Genomic DNA, 6000 nt, shown 5'->3' with positions numbered 1-6000 from the left:
GGCCTGCCAGATACGAGACAGGACAGACAGAAGTGCTAGATCGGCTGTAACGTAACTGTATCGCGGAGCACACGCGTGTCACGATGTCGAGGCGTCCCTCTGTCAGAAACTGTTCGCCGTGTAATTGGCCGAGTCGAGTAAATTGCACGGGGCCAGATTACGTGGAACGTGTGCCGAATTACGGCACAACGTGCCCACAGAAACGATCTCGAGCCGTTGACACGTAACGTTTCCGCTTTCTCTTGCCATAATACCATTTTTGTTTCTTTCGTGCGCCGTTTGTCAAAGAGAAATACATTCGTACGGCTGCAGACGCGTTTCGCGCGAGGTGGTCCAACGCCGGTTCAAACTTTGTAACACGACGATCGTTGATGATATGGTCGAGCGTCGGTTATTTGAACAGTGTCGTTTGGCCTAGAGAAATAAACGGTGCGTACTTGCAAACCACGACTTATGCACTCGTATCGCGTTGCGAGCTACCTCTGAATTGCAGGCTACACAGTGTAACGTTGTTAGTCGCCAGTAAAGGAACAGCTTGGCGAGGCAATGGCGAAATTGTTGGCCGAATGGCTGTAAAGGATAGAGGAGTCACGAATAGTGACAGATGTTTAGTTTCGCATATTTTTCCAACTACATCACCGATAAGATAATTACGTAAACGCGTATTTGTAATAGAATCGTATCTCGTACTATTAATCCGTTCTGTATCAAACATCCTACATATTTGCTACGGCAATTAGCGTGTAAATATGCACGGCCCGACTCTGCGAATTTTTACAACGTCAATTTTTATTAATTTCATCTTCAAACTGAACCGCGGCGGATCGTTAGTTCCGTGAGCGTAACTTTTGTATTATTCATGCGTGAACAGGCCGGGTAGCCAAAACGAGAAAGTCAGCGGCTCGTTCGCGACGGAAAAATCTCCAGCCAACCGTAATTAACGAAACCGTAATTAACGTTCAATTAACGAAACCGTTTTCGCGTTACGAAATCGAACGGGACGAGGAAAGGAGGTTTGCGCGATTATCATCGGTATCCCGCGAGAGTGGAACTCATCCGCGTAGGTCAATGGTGTAACGATGATAATCCATCGGTCGATCGAACACAAGCCGAGCCATCCACCGCTGTCCTTTCACGAATCGTAAATATTTAGCTGTCGCGATGGAAGATCGATTCGAGGCTTATTGGCGATCGTGAATGAAGCCGGTTAGCCAGACGCGATTATTTCGAAGCTATAAGAATACATACATAGAGATATTAAAAGACGTTTCGATTATCAAGAGACATAACGGAGCTCGGCTACTCGTCTCACGAGAATTTCTACTTGTCAGTGGATAATTATTATTAGGAAATGTACGAGTGAGATATGAACGATTCGATGTCCAGCGCGAATGTTCGTTTCTAATTCCATCGACGTTGATTGGTTTAATTTAATCAGCCGACGTTTGATAATCGATCGAAGTGATTTCTTCATTGATCGACGACGCTCTTAGGATATTTGTCAAAGAACCTTGACTGGATAGAATATACTTGTGTTTAATACGATTCCAGAGAAGCTTAACCGAGCCAATCGTTCGCTAATTAACGCGTCGTGACTTTTCTCTATATACCGTACTTTTTATACTTTCCTACGTATTTTTCCGCTTTCGACGCTAGTGTGCCCGCGCCAATTTATTTTCATACGATTCAAACGTTGTGTCTTTATTTCCCTTTGGTTACGTTCTCCGTATACACGGCTGTAACGTGCTGCTATTAAAACATAAGCGGAGTAACAATTACCCTTTCGATATTTAAAGCGTGGACATTGGACGAGCGATAATAGCAAGAAGAAAAACGACTCGTTGTAAAGCAGATGCTTAGATAACGGAATCACGGATGGTGCAGCCTGTGTTCCGCAATGAAAACGGTCGTTTAACGCGGCTTCGTTTTCCAAACGATTCGGAGCAACAATTACGGGGCGAGCGTATGCACATTGCGAGGACGCATCAGCCCGAGAAGTTGAACAGTTTCGTTACGATGGCCTCCCTCTGTTTAGAATCTTTTCCCGTCGTTGCGATGCCATCGTGTTTCTTGTCTTTCTTCTTTCTTCTACCTCCGTCTTCCTCTTTCTTCTTTTTTATTTGATTATAAAACAAACGGCGGGACGATAATCGCGCGAAGACACGCTCGGTATCTTAATGCGGCCGCAAATAATACGTAATACAGTTTGCTCTCATAATCAACGTTTCATAATGGCACTTAAGCATCCACTTGTTGATACCATTTATGGCCATTGTATGGAGTTACATGTGTAAAACGGTCACATGGACGACGGCATCGGCACGCACCAGTTCAAACTCTGTTAACGTTAATACGGCGTATACACGCACGCAGATTAACAAACTGTGAACACGCTCGTCGACCGAAACTCCTAAAAAGCGATCGTCTAACGTATTTCACTGGGCCAACGAGAAAAAAGTCTGGTCTCACGACCACGAGAACGTAAAAAGTTTGACTTGGTCCATCGCGTGTTAGCTTTGTATTATATTCGAATCGTGTAGCGCTTAGAGCTATAGTGCTCTAATGAACAAGCCACGTGTCCGAAGTCGAGCTTGTATCGTTTCTGTGAAAAATGTACGTTGGGAAAGTTTAGGTGAAAATTCGTTACATTTTCTATCGTTCATCGTATTTTTACTTGGAGATATCGTAGTTCTTTGATAATTGGAATTTTTAAATTGCTATAAACAATTATTCCATTGCTTTCTTGATGCATAATTGAGATAGGTAGGTGAGTGATTCGGTGGAAAAGTGTTAGGTATTTGCCTACAAGTGATCAAATTTGTAATCTGGTCGTGGGATCAAGATAAATTTTAATAGAGAAGGAAAAAGAAAAGAAGAAGAATTTTTAGAGAGACTAACGGATCAATGTGCATTTTGTGCATTTATGAAAACCTTAAAGTAAAACGAATATGACGAAGACGTAAAAGAACTCGCAACGTTCAAAATATTGAAGTATAAAGCATCTTTAATATACTTAATCGTTATCAAACTTGGTATGTTTGTAAATAATCCCTGCTTGCTCTATTGATCTATAAAGCATCTAAAAACACCTAATCGTTATAAAACTTGGTATATTTCTAAAAAATCTCTGCTTACTCCATTAATCTGTTATAAAGCATTTCGAACATACTTAATCGTTATCAAACTTAGTGTGTTTGTAAATAATTCCTGCTTACTCTATTGATCTATAAAGCATCTGAAAAACACCTAGTCGTTATAAAACTTGGTATATTTCTAAAAAATCTCTGCTTACTCCATTAATCTGTTATAAAGCATTTAGAACATATTTAATCGTTATCAAACTTGGTGTGTTTGTAAATAATCCCTGCTTGCTCTATTGATCTATAAAGCATCTAAAAACACCTAATCGTTATAAAACTTGGTGTATTTCTAAAAAATCTCTGCTTACTCCATTAATCTGTTATAAAGCATTTAGAACATACTTAATCGTTATCAAACTTAGTGTGTTTGTAAATAATCCCTGCTTGCTCTATTGATCTATAAAGCATCTAAAAACACCTAGTCGTTATAAAACTTGGTGTGTTTGTAAATAATCCCCGCTTACTCCATTAATCTGTTATAAAGCATTTAGAACATACTTAATCGTTATCAAACTTAGTGTGTTTGTAAATAATCCCTGCTTACTCTATTGATCTATAAAGCATCTGAAAAACACCTAGTCGTTATAAAACTTGGTATATTTCTAAAAAATCTCTGCTTACTCCATTAATCTGTTATAAAGCATTTAGAACATATTTAATCGTTATCAAACTTAGTGTGTTTGTAAATAATCCCTGCTTGCTCTATTGATCTATAAAGCATCTGAAAAACACCTAGTCGTTATAAAACTTGGTATATTTCTAAAAAATCTCTGCTTACTCCATTAATCTGTTATAAAGCATTTCGAACATACTTAATCGTTATAAAACTTGCTGTATTTCTAAAAAATCTCTGCTTCATCTACCAATCTATAAAACACCTAATCTTTATAAAACGATCTATTTCTAAATAATCCCTGCTTACTCTATTAATCTAGAAAGCGTGTAAAAAACACCTAATCGTTATAAAGCTCGGTGTGTTTCTGAAAAATGTCTGCTTGGTCTATTAAACGTTGCCGCTAATAAATTGATGGAGAAGTTGGTACGCTGGAGAATGAACGAGTCGAACGAGGAACGCGTAAATCGAACTGTTTAGAACGATTTATCAGCGTGGCGATAAAGAAAGAAGGAGTAGCGTCGGGATAATTTTCATAGATTCGACCGGCGTGCAGATTTCTATCTTGAAGCTGCGGCCGCAATAACACGTCGGCTAAGTTCGGTCATACCGCGGCAGATAAGGGGTGGGAGTTAAGAAAGGAGCATTACTTTCGTAGTAAACACACAAATATTTCTGGAAACAATGGCAAGAGCACCGTCGTGATTCTGATCGTTCGGGATTCTTCAGCGGAACCGAGCCAGCCACGGATAGAAATGTTTTGCAGCGTCGAACTTATCTCTCCGCTTTTACCCCCCGGCGCTTCTCAGACGACCGACACAGCGTCTGTGCGTCGTTCGACAACGTTTTGGCACTAGTTGTCACGACCGGCAATTTCTCAGGAAATTTGCTTATCGCCATGTTCTCGAAATTTCGCCGTCTTTATTCTGATTTACGAGCCGTTCGTACGGGCCAAAGTGATTGTAACTCCACTTTTCGAAATTTTTGGATATTTTGGGAATTTTAGTCGCCGAAACGCTCGATCGATCCTTATTTTATATAATTTCATCGATTACATCTGCTGTTTGTTTCGTCGAGTCAAACTGTTTGGCAAATAAGCGGCTTACATCAGATATATATCTTCAATGATCGGAAACACGCTAACAAAGTATCGAAGCGAGAACCGATGAATTGTCGCGGTTATCTTGCAATAAGTCTCGAAATATTGCCAAGGATAACTCAAGTTCGTCCGATCGGAAGATAGACGGCCGCGATGAATATTCTTTTTTTCTCGAAAACGATCGATGTCTGTTTATCCGAAATCGATACGATACGAATCGTAAAAAGATACGATAAAAGCAAATCGATGTACAACTATTTCGCGCTGCTCGTGATCGCTCGATTAAATTAAATTCTCGATTAAACTTCCATCTTTTTATTTTTTTCATCGGGGAAACTTCAAGTTCTCCGTGTTTTCTGTCTCTCGAGCAAAATTATATTATTCGGCTGAATATCTTGCGTCGAAGGAGAAAAAAAATGGCAGAATAGTAAACGTAATTTGTTATTTATTTAGAGATACGAAACTGTATCCAGTGTGTGAAATCGAAGACGTTGGAGGCAGCGCCGACGATTCGCGGCACGATATTCAGACAGACGATATCATTCGCGTTCGGGGAGCAGCGTGCACTCGCGGCATCTAGATTCCGATGAACAGGCGAGCCGCGATGGTGTATTGATCTTTTTAGTGGCGTACCGTCTCCACAGACGCAATCCAACTGCCGGTGCAGACTAAAGGTCTACATTTCCCCGGAGACGGATACGTTTCGCTATTCCTATAACACGCAATTTGACCGGGGAATATTGCGTTCGCGAATACACACGCTCGATGTATGTAGAGCTACTTACGACGACCATCGACAGAGATAGACGAGCAACGCCAGGAAGACCCGTGTACACCGATAAAACACGCGACCCGAGTCTGTGTTCTTGTAATCGGCCGCGAGAGCCCCGATCTGGACCAATTTAACGCGCACACGCGCACCACCGTGTTCACATATACTGCTCATTACACGTACACATTGGCCGAAGCACGACAGAAACGCGTAACCATACAGCGATATTCCAGTAGCAATCTCGAAATCGTAAAAAGTTAGCAAATTCGTCGAATATCGTACGACACGCGAATTATATCGGAGAAATAAAGAAATTGGTATTAGAATTGGATAAAGGTACGAAAGGAGAATCGAGGATAGAGAGGTAAATAAGAGC

The sequence above is a fragment of the Bombus vosnesenskii genome, unplaced genomic scaffold (genome assembly GCF_011952255.1).
Source record: "Bombus vosnesenskii isolate JDL3184/JDL3185 unplaced genomic scaffold, Bvos_JDL3184-5_v1.1 scf7180000016273, whole genome shotgun sequence".
Lineage (NCBI taxonomy): Eukaryota > Metazoa > Arthropoda > Insecta > Hymenoptera > Apidae > Bombus > Bombus vosnesenskii.
This window is presented reverse-complemented; position numbering follows the sequence as displayed.